At 46.2% G+C, this 13901-nt stretch overlaps 1 pseudogene; it reads right to left on the reverse strand.

Moving 5' to 3' along the window:
- Positions 1-562: 562 nt before the first annotated feature.
- On the reverse strand, positions 563-1204 carry LOC116903228 (annotated as a pseudogene).
- Positions 1205-13901: the final 12697 nt, after the last annotated feature.

The following is a 13901-nucleotide window of genomic DNA, read 5'->3' on the forward strand; positions in this document are numbered from 1 at the left end:
GGGAAAGGAGCATTTATATCGCTACTAAAGTGTGAATGAGAATTATAGCTTTTGCCCCAAAAGAAAACACCAAAAAAAAAGGATATTTTTCTAGCAAGTTCTGTCCTACATTCAAGAAACCTGAATTCATTGGGAAAACAAAACCAAAACCAAAACAAAACCAAAAAAAATAAAAACCAAACAACAATAGACAAAACCAAAAAAATACAAACGAAAACAAAAACAAAAACAATGAAAAAAACAAAATACACAAACAAAAGAAACAAACAAAAACACCAATTCATTAGTAGAATTCAGCATTAAAATAGTATTTCTTGAGCGTACGTAGTCTTGCGTGGAGTTGGACAGTGGCAGTTTCTAAGCTGGTGACCAGTTATATGCGTTCTAGAGATGGCATTAGGGCAGCAGACCCACCCGTATTAGGACAATATTGAAGAAATTGGGCTCCATCGGTCAGACAGCTCAGTACCTGTTTAAGTCTCTTCAACTCATCACTTAAGGTACATTAGAAACATGGATGGAAAAGGGCCAGGCGGGAGCCATAGCAACCAGGTGGATGTTTTTACAGTAAGTGACTGTGCAGTTCCCCCATCCTCTTCCTGAAAGGGGGCATGTTGCTGAAAAGGTCTGGTTGGTCTCTAGAGATGTAATCTGCATATTTGCAGGTGAACATCCTGATAAGCTCCCATTCAGTTGTTGAGGATCTCCTGTGAAGTTAAGCTGTACTGCTTCCCTCCACAGGGTCCAGCTCGATGTATCCCTTAGGGTCTTGCTCTCATTTTGTAAATAGTGGAAGATGGTCTCACAGATATTTTCCCCTGTCTGACCCATTGAATCGGGTAGACAATGCTTAGCTTTCTTAAATGATTACCACCAGGCTCAATGGACCCTCTGGTGAATAGGCACCAAGATAAGTTCTTTTTTTCAAAGATTGATTCCTCGGGTCCATCTTTTTCACAGGGTGTACCGCCATGCTTTGGCGAGGGTAAAAAGAAAGATGCTAAAGGCATGAAAGCAGGGTAGCCTTGGTTTTCATTTCTCTGAACCAGAAGATTCATGAAATTGATGACCTCATCATTGAGCCACTGACCGTTCTTGAGGGTCCATATCTCCTCAATTGATTTTTGAGCTTGAATCCCGTACTGAGGATTTCTTCCTGGCTCGAACCCAATGCTTTCTCAACTTCCTTTTCCATTTCTTTTTGTAAATTCTTTTTTCTTGGTTGTTTTTTGCTCTGGGAGAGCCTTTTTTTCTCTCCTGCAAGTATTGCCATCTTGTTGGGAAGTAACCTACATACGCCACTGTCCAGGATGTTTGCATTCTCTGTGCCCCAGCAAGCCATGCTCAAGCTATTCCCCCCCTACACATTTCTCTGCACCTCTTCTCTCTTTTGGTAGAGAACCTCTGTCGATGACTGTCCATCTCCCTGAGCTGTTTCTGATCCGAGGATGCCCTGGCATTCCACCTTTTGCTGTTGGAGGTGTCAGAAAAGGTTGGGTGAGGCCAGTGGTCAGACCTCACAGGATGGCCACCTTGAAGCTGTTCAAGTGACCTAGCATGCACTTTACCGTTTAGGGGGCTTTGTTTTTCCTGTAGGACAGAATAGGATTCGCTTGCGACACTTGCCTCCCTCACCTGACTTCTCCAACTGGCAGACCCTCTAGGGGTTTGATATTTCCTGAACCCTCTTCCTGGGTTTTCTGTCTGACCCTTGCCAGAGCTGTTCTTTTTTAAGTTTTGGTCTTGGTGCTCCTGACAGATCTTCTTCTGAGCTTTTTCAGGCTTCTGAAACACCATTTGTGTTCCATCTTGGCAGTTCTTGATGGACTTGGTCCCCAAGCTTCAGACTCGGTCTCACCCCACTTTGGTCCGGTTTTCGCTTTCGACTTTGTCCTCTGAAGGTTCGGGTTTTCATGCCACACCCGGGCTGTTTAGGTTGCCACATGGAACCCGGCTTGGCTAGGTGTTTTGAGGGTGCGGCTTTTAAGATGTGAAAGAGAAAAGCAACTCTTTGGCTCTGGGTGAGCAGCTAAATCAAAAAAAAACTTTCAAATGAGACTGATCGTCTATTCAAATCACTAGTAAGGCACCAGGTCTAAACCTAGCAGCTAACACTTGGAGGCAACCTCACGAAATGATACCTAAATCAGGGGTTGCCCCTAAGCACAGCCTTCAAGGTTCCATGGCTGGTTGTGATGTCACCTGAAGAAGGCAAACCAACGTTCTCTGGAGGGTTGACTCTCCCCTACTAACTAAGTCAGTATTTCAAAGCACTCTCTTGCCAGAGTGGAAGTTTGAATGAATGATACATAGCTCAGTTCACTTTAGCAGAGGAGAGTTCCCCCATCACCTCAGCATAATCTAACTGTCTGATGAGGTACATTTTGTCTTTAGGACCCTGCCCCATCATGGTCAATTAGAGGAAACAAAATAAGTTCCCTTCAACATATCTTCTCACAATGGGCTTGCTAATAACAAAGAATACATAGAATTTTGCAATTTACTAAAACCTCTCAGGTATTAAACTTGAAAACTTTTCTCTCCTAGATAAAGAACCCAGGACAGAGCAAAGTGCCCATACTGCAAAGTCCTACTTGGTGACCAATGGTTTTATTGGGTTACTTATAGGAATATGGGTGGGGTTCTTATAGGGAGCAGAAATGACTCAAAGACAGCTGCATCACCAAGCCCACCCGGCATGGTGTCAGCTCACAAGCTGGAACCTGGGGAAACTTCAGCCTGTAGATGGCTTAATGTCCTTTCAGGTGCCTCAGTTGTCCTAAACTTCTTCAAGACAGCTGGTCTGAGGTGGTTCCTTTGAGAGTCTTCTTTTGCAGCTCAACTTCCTTTCACTCTGACAGGGCAAGAGCCTAGTGAATCTGATCAGTTTAGGGATAATCTGAGACTTTTTGAGTTGCTTTCCTGCCTGTGGAAATTCCTTCAGAGTGAATGAATAGTGGAATGGTTCAGTGTTTGGTATTAGAAACTGGGAAACTAGTGCCAAATTCACAAGGATGGATACATCCTAAGAGAGAATAGAAAACCTCACCTTTTCAAAGACTCCTTTGAGAAGAACACCTCGCTACTTCTGCTACAACCTAGCAATAACTCAAGCCCTGAACTCCTCCCTAAGCAATGAGGAGGACAAGTGGAGCTAGAGTTGCAGAGTTGTGTGTTCCCTGAGGCCTGGGATCCCCAGGCTCCAGCCGCCATGATTAAACAGCAAGCACTCCTAACCACTGATCCATCTCTGGGCCTTGAGCAGCTCCGTGGTCTACTCTCAAAAGTGTGGAGATGTTTTTATAAAATGTGAGAGAAAAGAATTGAGACACATATTGTTTGTTTTTCACTGAAAATATCAACAAGTTGTGCAAAATATATTTATACCAATGTTTTACTGTGAGGGAAAATGTACTTTTTCTCTGTAAAAGGTATGAATTTCTTGTGATTATTTCCATAGTCATTTTGTTTGTGCCAGGCTTCTTTCTCTTCTTTCTTATTACACCTTGGAGGATCTGTTCCCCATACTGAAGAAATTTTTCATATTACCACATCGGTCTTACATTTACCCTAACAGGCCTGCTTTTGTGATGGTGAACTTTATATTTAGAGGATAAATTTATTGTGCTAGGCTTGCAAAAACAGAATTGCTTTTTTTAGCTAGCATAGTCCATGAGGATATGACTCTATCTCAGAATATATACCCTATCAGGTAGCCTGAGATGGACCACTTCCTGGTGTGGCTGAGCTACTCTGCAAAGTTGCTGAATTGTTTCAAAAATATTTCAATGCCTAGGCTATTTACAGAGTGATGAGTCACCTAGATTAAACAGGCCTAATAATGTTCAGTTCTGCTTTGTACAATACACCTGCTTGCTTGCTTGTGAGTTCCTACCTACTGGACATATCCAAAATCCAGGGTGCAGGCAGTTACTTTTCCCCAAATTGTAACTTTATAAGTTTGCCTATGTAATCCTTTACCCAGCTAACAAAAGCCTGGGCCTTATCTAGGGAATTCTTTCTGGGTTGGTCCTGCTCAGTCTTCTTCTTTAATAAAAAAGCCTCTCATTTACTAGAGCAAAACTTGAGTAAGAAGCGGTGAATCTCTGAAGGAGCCAGACATGGAGGACTTTTTCTGTGCAGCCTTCTCTTCCATGGTTAAACCCTGCAAAACCGTGTTTTTAGTTCTTGAATTTATGTTCAGCAGCCTGGCTGTTCTGGTTGGAACCTTGACAAGGTGTTTAGCCTCTATGGAAATTATTCATGTCGCTCTTCCTGATGTTTAAAGGCATCTTCTGACTATTCTCCACCACTGTCGAGGTTTTATTAGTCAATGATGTTTCCTGTTATCCTTCTTAGAGATTTTGTTTGGTTTTTTTAATTATTGGAATGGTTACATTTCCAGGTTTTTTGTTTGTTTTTGTTACAGGTTTTTCGTTTGTTGGTCTTTTTTGTCTTTTCAGTCTTTCTTTCTTCTTTCTCTCTCTCTCTCTTGCGACAACTGCAAAATTTTTCTCTTTTAATTTAACAAGATCAGCTTTGGGTCCTAGGAAAAGCTGGAATGTGGTCATGATTCTTCTTTTCTTAAACCGTTTTTGGATTTTGTTCTACATTTCATGTGATATTGAATCACGTCCACATGTTCCTGGCTTTCTCCTAACTTTATGACTTTTCTCCTTTTCTGTTTGAGACAGAGTGTAGTTATGTAGCCTCTGTTGCCTGTAATCTTGCTATGCTGCCCAGACTGCATTTGAACTTATGATTCTCCTCGCTCAGTTTCCACATTGCCAAGATTATAATCCTGTAACCTACACTTAGCTTTTACTTTTCTGTTTTAGCATCAAAGATTCCCAGTCTGGTAACGTCTCCTGGGGGTGTTTACTTGAAGGGTTTGTAATGATTTGGATCCACGTGTTTGACTTTGTTGCCCTCCTTCACCATCTGTGTATGTGTGTGTGTGTGTGTGTGTGTGTGTGTGTGTGTGTGTGTGTGTGTGTGTGTGTCTGTGTGTGTGTGTGTGTATGCCCATGCCTGGGAATGAATTCAGAGTTTCACACACGCTTTCCCAATGAGCTATTTTCCCAATGAATTAATTTTTCTTGAATGTAGGACAGAACTTGCTAGAAAAATATCCTTTTTTAGGTGTTTTCTTTTGGGGGAGATGCTGTAATTCTCATTCGCACTTTAGTGGTGATATAAATGCTACTTTCCCCTCTGTTTGCTTTTGGTCGGGTATATTTTCTAAGAATTTGTCAATTTTCTCTAAAATTTTTAAATTAATTATCATGTTTGACAATACCACTGTTTTCCTAAAATTATTTCAAAACTTGATTGGTATTAAGTCAATTTAATGTTAAATGTTAAATGTAGAAGATTTTTGTTAGATTTTTTGGAGTCAGCATTAGACAGGTGTGATGGTTTGAATAGGTTTGTCCCTTATAGATTTTTGTGTTTAAACGTTTGGCCCATGGGCAATGGTACTATTAGGAGGTGTGGCCTCGTTGGAGTGGGTGTGGCCTTGGAGTGGGTGTGGCCTTGGAGTGGGTTTGGCCTTTTTGAGTAGGTGTGGTCTTGGAGGAGGTGTGGCACTGTAGGGGTGGGCTTTGAGGTCTCCTATGCTTAAGTTCCACCCAGTGTCAAATTCCAGTCTCTTCCTGGCTGCCTTTGGATCAAGATGTAGAGCTCTGTGCTCCTGCAGCACCATGTCTCCCTGTACACTACCATATTTCCTGCCATGACGATAAGGGACTGAACCAGTAAACCTGTAAGCCAGCCATAATTAAATGCTATCCTTTTATAAAAGTTGCCTTGGTCATGGTGTCCCTTCTTAGCAGTCAAATCCTAAGATAGCAGATTAGATACTAAATGTTTGAATTGCTAAATTTTATTTTTTTCTTTTTCTTGTTAATTTTTGTTTCCTGCTTCATTGACAAGAAGAAATCACCAAAGATTATCATCACCTCCGCACTTGGTGAAAAGGTCCAGCCCAGTGACCTCTCAAACCTCAACATGCTTAGGAGACACCTGCCAGTGCAAAGTTCCAAAATTGGGAAGCAAGACCTTAGCGCTCAAAGAGGTTCCCAGGTCAGGCAGTCGCAAGCCACACGCAGAAGAGGCCAATCTTCCCAGTGACCACCTGGTTCACACAGACTCTTTCCTACCAGGTAACAAAGCCAGGGATTGCTCTCAGCTCAGTCCCATCACTGCCCACAGGGTACAACAGCTGGGCCTTCATCTAAGATCTTAGGACTGCTGTCGTTCCTGGCTTATTTCATTTGCTGATCCCTGTCTTCTAATAGAGAAGAGATAGAAAAATTAGTTAGGGAATGGAATCAATGGCAGCCATTTTCGAGTGGGGTTAATGGGATAGACTTTGTGACTTCCACGAGAATGCTATTTGATGGCAGGGGCTCTGGTTTTCTTCTCAGCAGCATCCTTAGCAGGTAGGGAGAGTAGAGCCTTCCTGAACAATCAGAGACAGAGAGCTGTAAAATGTGCCCTGTGTGTGTGTGTGTGTGTGTGTGTGTGTGTGTGTGTGTGTGTGTGTCCCTCAAGGGGCAATGAGGGACAGGGGCAGAACTTGGGTACCACAGACCACTTCAAGGCCACTTCCAATACTAGCTTAGCCGAAGGATTGGGGAGAGCACAAACCAGAGAGAATGTCCTCATGAAGAGACAACTAGGTACAAAGTCAGAGCAGGGCACATAGGAGAGTGCAGATCAACAAAATCCAGAGTCCCCAAACCCCACACCCCCAAAACTATAAGGGAATGTGGTGAGTTGCCAAAGCAGAGATCTCAGAAGCAAATATCAAAGCCGGGAAGCACAGCCAGGAATCCCAGACCAGAGAGGTGAAGAGAAAGAGCAAGTGGGTAGATCACAGCTGGGAGGGGCCCAGGCCAACCGGGAGCAGGCATTGGAAGCTTGCTTTAATGTGCTTCCAGAGCCAAGCTGGGGTGTGTGAATCAAGGTTACAGGGGCCATGGAGGCTGGACAGAATGGGATTTCTGGGTCTCCTTGCTCCCCAGAGCAGAACCTGGAAAAATAGTATGAGGAGGTAGAAGCCACACGGCCGTCTGCAAAGGGGGTGAGAACCTGGGTAATCAGCCTGAATCCAGGACTCAGTGTCTGCACTGTCACCAAAGAGCTGGCATGCACCTTCTTTGATGTCCCTGGCAGGACTCATGCTAGGTTTCAAGAAAGACTGGAAAGAATCCTACTAAGTCTGCACCGTCCCTTCTGTGTTACAAGGGTGGTGCACAGATTTGAAATCCCAATCTTTCCCACAGTCTGGGGTTAAATGTCATCCTTAGCTAAAACGTGAGTTTGACGCCAACCTGTGCTATGTGAAATCCTATCTTGAAGCAATGTTACTAAAGGAAAATGGCAGAATGAAAGCATTATGACAAAGTTCTAACTCCCAACTTGGCCTTGTGGGTACAGGACGGAAAAAACAACAAACAAACATTAATCTTTTCAAAATTGTATTTAAAAAAATAAATAAACTCTGACACTCTAAAGACTCAGGCAATCATCTGAGGACTTCCAATTCCTTCTAGAATGTGCTCCCCTGACTGCCAGCGGGATACATTTCCCTCCAATGGAGCTGGTCATCTGCTAATGTCTTCTCCTGCAGTTCCACAGCCTCCTGGGCACCACATCATCCTTACAACAGTAGAATTGCTTTACCCACAAGGTGACTGCTGTACCAAAATGAAAAAGAAAGCTTTCTTCATCTTGCTTTAATTTCTTTGTTTTGTTTCCCAGATGCGAGCCAGGGGCACATACACTAGGCAAGTGCTCCACAACTGTACTAGTGCCACCTTTCTGGGGTTTCCAGTCTCTCACCCAGCTTCAGGCAAAGCCTGACCACCCACCATCAGCCCACCTGCTTTCCAGAGAGCTGACTGAGGCACCGAGGGAGGCAGAAGGTCTGCAGTGCACTTTCAAGGTATGTTTTTTGGCTACTGTGATAAAACACCAAAGAGAAGCAAGGTGTGGTTTGTGGGAATCCTGTATGTTGTGGGAGATAAGGCAAGGTTACAGAAACGGCTCTCACCAGGGGCTGTGGAACAGGTGGCTCAGCTCGGTCACCTCTAGGTAGATCAAGACATAGAGAGCTCAGGGTGGCACTGTGCTGGCTTGTAATGTTCAAGCCTTGCCTTTATGATACTATGACCAGCAAAGCTCTGAAACCTTCCATAGCAGTGCCATTAGCTGGAGACCAAGTGTTCAAACACACGGGCCTGTAGGGACATCACACACTGAGGCCATGATGCTAGTTGAGGTTAGTCACTGCTCTCCCAGCCTCTTCATCCATGAAAAGAACATCTGTAGGAGCACAGTGCAGCTGTGAACATCGAGCTTGAAAATGTTATAGAAGGGTTTTGTAAACTGAAGTGCAAGGAGGAGCAGAGCATGGGCTCGAATGCCTGTAACAGAAGCCTTTGTTATGCTGAGACAGGGTGGCAACTTTTGTCCCAAAAAGTGTAGATAGATATTGTCTTCATCCTCATAATCATCATCACCTCTTTTTTCCTTAACTGTGTTGCCTCCAAATTTTCTACCAGATTGAATGATGTTGTAGATTAGAATTAAGTTTGATGCCTAATTCCAAAACAGTATCCACAATGAAATGATTTAAACATGAAAAATGTATTCACATGAAATCCATGAGAGCAGTGTAACTCTATGATCTTTCTGCTATGTCCTGAGACATAAGATCATCTAAGATCCTCTCACAGTCCAGTGTAGTTACACTGCTACATAGTCACACTACATCCTGCCATTACACCATTCTCCCTACAACTCCCTAGAACAAAGTACGTGCCCCTCCCTCTTAGGTCCCTCCTGGAAATCTTTCCTCTGCTTACCTCCACCAGCCAAACAATGGAAGCTGGGAAACATGGTTTATTCTGTCTAAATAAAAAAAAGGGTCTGGTCCTCTTACTTGAAAGGTAGACAAGGTTCTCTACATAAGTGGTCACTTCTCCATCCTCATCTTCGTCTCCCTCATCTCCCTCTGAAGAGCAGCTGCTGACCTCCCTTGACCCTAAAACCTTTTTCCTTTACCACTGAGAACAAATCACACTCCTGCTTCTCCTCTTCTTTCCATAAATGCACCAGGTCTCAGCCCAGGGCTGACCACAGCTTCTCTTCTCAGCCACAACTCTCCTCTCAGTCATGGCCCCAACTCCCAACCCAAATAAGAACCTGCTGTCCTTCCTGAGTCTGCTCCAGGGAGGAAGGTGTCCACTAAAGGGCAGGCCCAGGCATCCAGGCAAGGCCCATGCATCCCTGCTCAGGGCCAGGAGCCAAGGGAGAAAGTGCAGCAGGTTCATCAGGCACCAGGCCTCTCTGAAGCCCAGACTAGGTCGGTTTAGCACAGTAGAGTGGGTGATCTGAGTAAAGTGCCTGGTCTTGCTGTGGAACCATGGCCAGCCTCCTAGTGTGCCCTTTCCAAGAGCATTCTAAGTCTTCAGTGCTGAGTTCAGTTCCTGCTCCCATAGGCTTGGTTCTGCAGGGCCTGTTCCAGTGCTTACCTGCCCTGCGTGCACCTCTGGTCTGTGTGCTCCAGTGCACACCTGCCCTGTGTGCACTGATGGTTTGTGTGCTCCAGTCCACCTCTCCTCTATGCACTGCTGGTGTGTGTGCTCTGTAACAGGCACAGAACTCCATTCCTGCACAAAGAAATCACATGAGCACAGACATCTGTGTTTTAGCAGACTTCATTGAAGACTGAAGAGATGAAGGAGGTTTACATAGAAAAAATACAAAAATCATAAAATTGAATATTAGACTTCTGTAGAGTGTAAAAAAGGCCACCATTCCCACTGCCTGGGTTCTGGCTGTCCAGTAAGGCACACACATACCTGTGCCCTTTTTTAATTCCCAAAAGTCTATATACAAAAGCCAATTCTGAGACAGTTTGTTTTGAAGATATTTATTTCAGAGATTAGGCTCCACTCTGTAAGTCATGTTAGTGTCGTTCTGCTTCTGGGGGTCAGGGGTTGGGAGTAGAGAGGATCACAGCTGTGCAGCCAGGTGCTTGGCTGGGCAGATCAGTTAGCTACGTTCTATAAAGAGTCAGTCCTTTGGGTAAAGGTCGTTTTCATTTTGATCTGTAAGGTGGGTGGTCTGAGGTGCCCCTGACCCCTGCTACTGCAGCTCTAAGAGGTTCTCAGCACAGGGTCAGGCCCCGGTGTCCCCCAGGTAGAAACCTGGGGGAAGCTCCCCCTGCTCTGGTGTTCTCTTCTGTACCTGGGAGCCCAGATAGGGGTTACACTGCCCCAGGTCCCAGGGCCCAGGCTCCCCTCAGTCCTCCAACCTCTGCCATCTGACTCTGTCCCCAGTCTGGAAAGCCTGGTGCACCATAGACTAGGGACACAAGGCCTATTGCAGAGGTCTAGGACACAACCATTTGTACTCATGCACACATGCCCTCTCTCTCTCTCTCTCTCTCTCTCTCTCTCTCTCTCTCTCTCTCTCTCTCTCTCCCTCCCTCCCTCCCCTCCCTCTCCGAGTGTGTGTGTGTGTGTGTGTGTGTGTGTGTGTGTGTTCGTGTTGGGTCTGGGTAGGGTGAGAGTGGGGTGGGCACACTATTTCCATTCCTGTGACACGTTGTTGGCACAATCTGCCCATCAGTGTCAGACCCTGTGAGGCAAAAGACCTCTCACCTGTCCCTACAGCCATTTCTGACATTTCCTGCTAAGTAGATAACACATGGAGATTTCCACTCCCAGGATGGAGGGCTCACTCTCCCTAGGACTTTGGGGACCCTTGCTCATCTCACCGGCCCAATGATTCAGTAGGCCCTGCCACCTCCACTCTCTCTTGCTTTTTGACTAGTTGCCAAGTGGAACAGATCCAGAAAACATATAGTTTGCACCCCCAGACGCCCAGGGGAGAAGGCTGGATGGGTTCGCACCCCCAACAGTTCCACCTGCTCCTCTGTACAAACCCAATGCTCCAGAGCTCTCTTCTAGAAATAGCATCAAAAGAAAGTACTCCCCTGCTTAACACACCCAGTTCTAAGTAGCATCCAAAGAGCATTCCAAAGTGCACATCTACAGGGGAGTGCAGGGGACACAAAGGACTGAACTGCCTGCATTCCATCCTGGCCTGTTAGTTAAGGGTACTTCCAACCTGGGTCAGTCAGCATACCCCTGGGGAACACCGGATCCTCCCTTTCTATAGGCCTCTCAAATCTCCCTGGAATGTTCCTTCCTCCAGACCCACTTGTCTGCAGTTCAGGAGTCAGTGCAGAGGCCAGGCCTCAGCAGTGATCCCAAAAGTGAAGCTGACCTTGGGTACCCGCCTCCTCCCACTTCCCATTTCCTATGAGTCTCCTTAACTTGGTTCCAACCACCCCTCTCCCCCACCTCAGTCCTAAGCAAGCTCAGAACCACCCTGACTATTCTGTTCATGGACACATTCCCAGAGCCTGCCACACCTCAGAAGTCAAACAACCACTCACAAAGCAAAGGAAAAAATTCAACAACACCAGAACCCACTTCCCAAAGCTCTGTGAGCCCTGCTTTTCCAGTCTTCAAAATAGTAGTGCACGGTTCAGTGTGGAGAACCCATAGTCCCAGCTGCTTGTGCAGCTGAGGCAGGAGGATCACTGGAGACAATAGCCCAGGGAAGAGAGGAAGACCTCATCTTAAAAAGCTAAATGATTTCAGCCCAGTACCAGCTTGGTGGGATAAGGGAGGTGCCCTGTTGACTTGAATGGAGAGGCAGTAAGACAGTCTTCTAAGGTAACTTTCCATTAGACCACTGAGGTCACGTAACACAGGAAAAACGACCCACACTGGCACCCAAACATCTGGACTGACCTGCTTCCAATAGGAAAATGTTGTACCCTTCATGTCCCAAGAGGTTGAATCTTTAGACGTCTGAATTGTCTGAGGCTGGTGCTTCCAAGGGTGTGCTCCCGGGCAGTGGGAGGGGTCCAAGGCTAGGATTTGATGGGGGAGGGAGACTGCAAACACAGGCCTGCATGTGGACTGGTGAATCCTGACAAAGGCCAGGGACGCAGTAGACGTTCTGGAACCCCTGACCCTGTTTGATGGCAGGACCTCTACTGGCACAGTAGGAAGGAAGGAGGCTTGTGTCTGGTCACCATCCTAACGTGGTAGGGAGCAGGGTATGGGTTAAATTGCTTTGTGTTAAGTAGAGGGGACTTGGGGATCCAGAAAGCCTGGGTAGCTCAGTCTGTCTTCCTCATCTGAGATGCTGCCAACCTCCTCCCATAGGCTTATTTGCATAGTGTCATGGTCCCTTAGTCTGAGTCCACCTGGCCCCAACACCAAAACCAGAGAAATAACACCAGTAAATATTAGCCACTTTCCTCTCATAATCTGTTCCATCATGTGACCTCTTCCCTGAGACCCTCTGATCCCTCCTTTCTGTGATAGGCAGTTGCTGCAGGGACCACTCCACCCTAGTGCACGGTTACTATGATCCATATTTATTGAACATGTGGATGTGCTCAACACTGTGTGAGGCACAGTCCATACACCAGGTAGGTGAATGCTATACCCATTTTACTGATGGGATAACTGAGGCACTATCACATTTTTTTTTAAGGTTGCACACCAAAGTCAACCTAGACTGCCTCCAGAGCCCTTGTCTCTTCACCTCTGCAGCATCCCCACAAAGTTGCCCTGCCCACTGCTACACCCTCACAGATGCATCAATGAGTCCTGGGCACACACAAACACACCCAGGCTATGGCTTTCTTCCTGAGGCTCCTAACTACAAGAACAAGCTCCAACTGGGGAAGCAGAGACCAGAAAGACTTGAGAGGGCAGGGGAGAAACAGATCCAGGCCCTCCAAAGGGTGAGAAGCAAGGGACTGAAGTTTGGATCATTTGACTGTCACCACAAGACTCAAGTACTGTACAGATATTCTCCCCTCATCAGTGCTGAGCAGAGGAGAAAGGGACTAATAGAGTAGCTGAGGAACCCGTTGAGGTCAGGCAGCTGGATATGCTGGCCCTGAAGCAGAAAGCCCTACCTCCAAGCCTTGCTTCAATCTGGAGCCCCTGACCCCTGCTGGGCCACTGCAGAAGGTACAAAGGCAAGTGAGGAGCTCTTCCATGGTCTCAGTCCAACTGTATTGCAGTCACACCTAAATCCAGCCCCTCTTGTAGGGGTGGACCTTCTTCCATATCCAAACTCTGTTATTGATGGCAGGATTGACTGACAGTGTGCACTAAGTCCTGCACAGCATCTCTGGGTGTGTGATCCACGTGCTATCTGTCCTCAGGACACTATGGTAACCAGCAGCAGAGTATGGGGTTCTATCAGCTCAGAACAGACCACTGGGTCTTGAGCTTTGGTGTCTTGGTGATATGCCTGACTGATTCCACTGGTGTTCTGGTTCCTGGGCCATCCTGGAGCACCTCAGTGTATCCTTCCAGCTTGGCTCCTGGTGCCCCCTTCTCCCATGCCCTTCTGGGTTCATACAGGCTAAACCAGCTCCTCTGAAAATACTTGACACCTTGGGTTTATTGGGGGTTGAGCACTTCGAGATCAGGCAGTTTGCTCCTGGTAAGAAGAGAACTGGTAACTCTGCTTGGTTCTCTTGGCACTTTTGGGGGATGTCCCTGAAGGGTCCCTCCCAGGTCCCCATTTCCTTGACTTTCCCCGCATCATTGCTCTCTGAGTCTCTCATTCTTTCACCAGGCGGTAGATGTGGTGCTGAGCCCAGTGTTCGCTTGTTGGCAGCGGCAGATACCAAGTCATCTCACTGATACATTCTTTTGTATTTCAATTAAGGAATTCTTTTACACATCTGTGTGTGTGTGTGTGTGTGTGTGTGTGTGTGTGTGTGTGTAAACATGTACTTGCCTTGCTGGGTTGGCCGGATTTTGTTTGACAGGATTTCATGGTTT

Source organism: Rattus rattus, chromosome 6 (assembly GCF_011064425.1).
Source record: "Rattus rattus isolate New Zealand chromosome 6, Rrattus_CSIRO_v1, whole genome shotgun sequence".
Classification (NCBI taxonomy): Eukaryota; Metazoa; Chordata; class Mammalia; order Rodentia; family Muridae; genus Rattus; species Rattus rattus.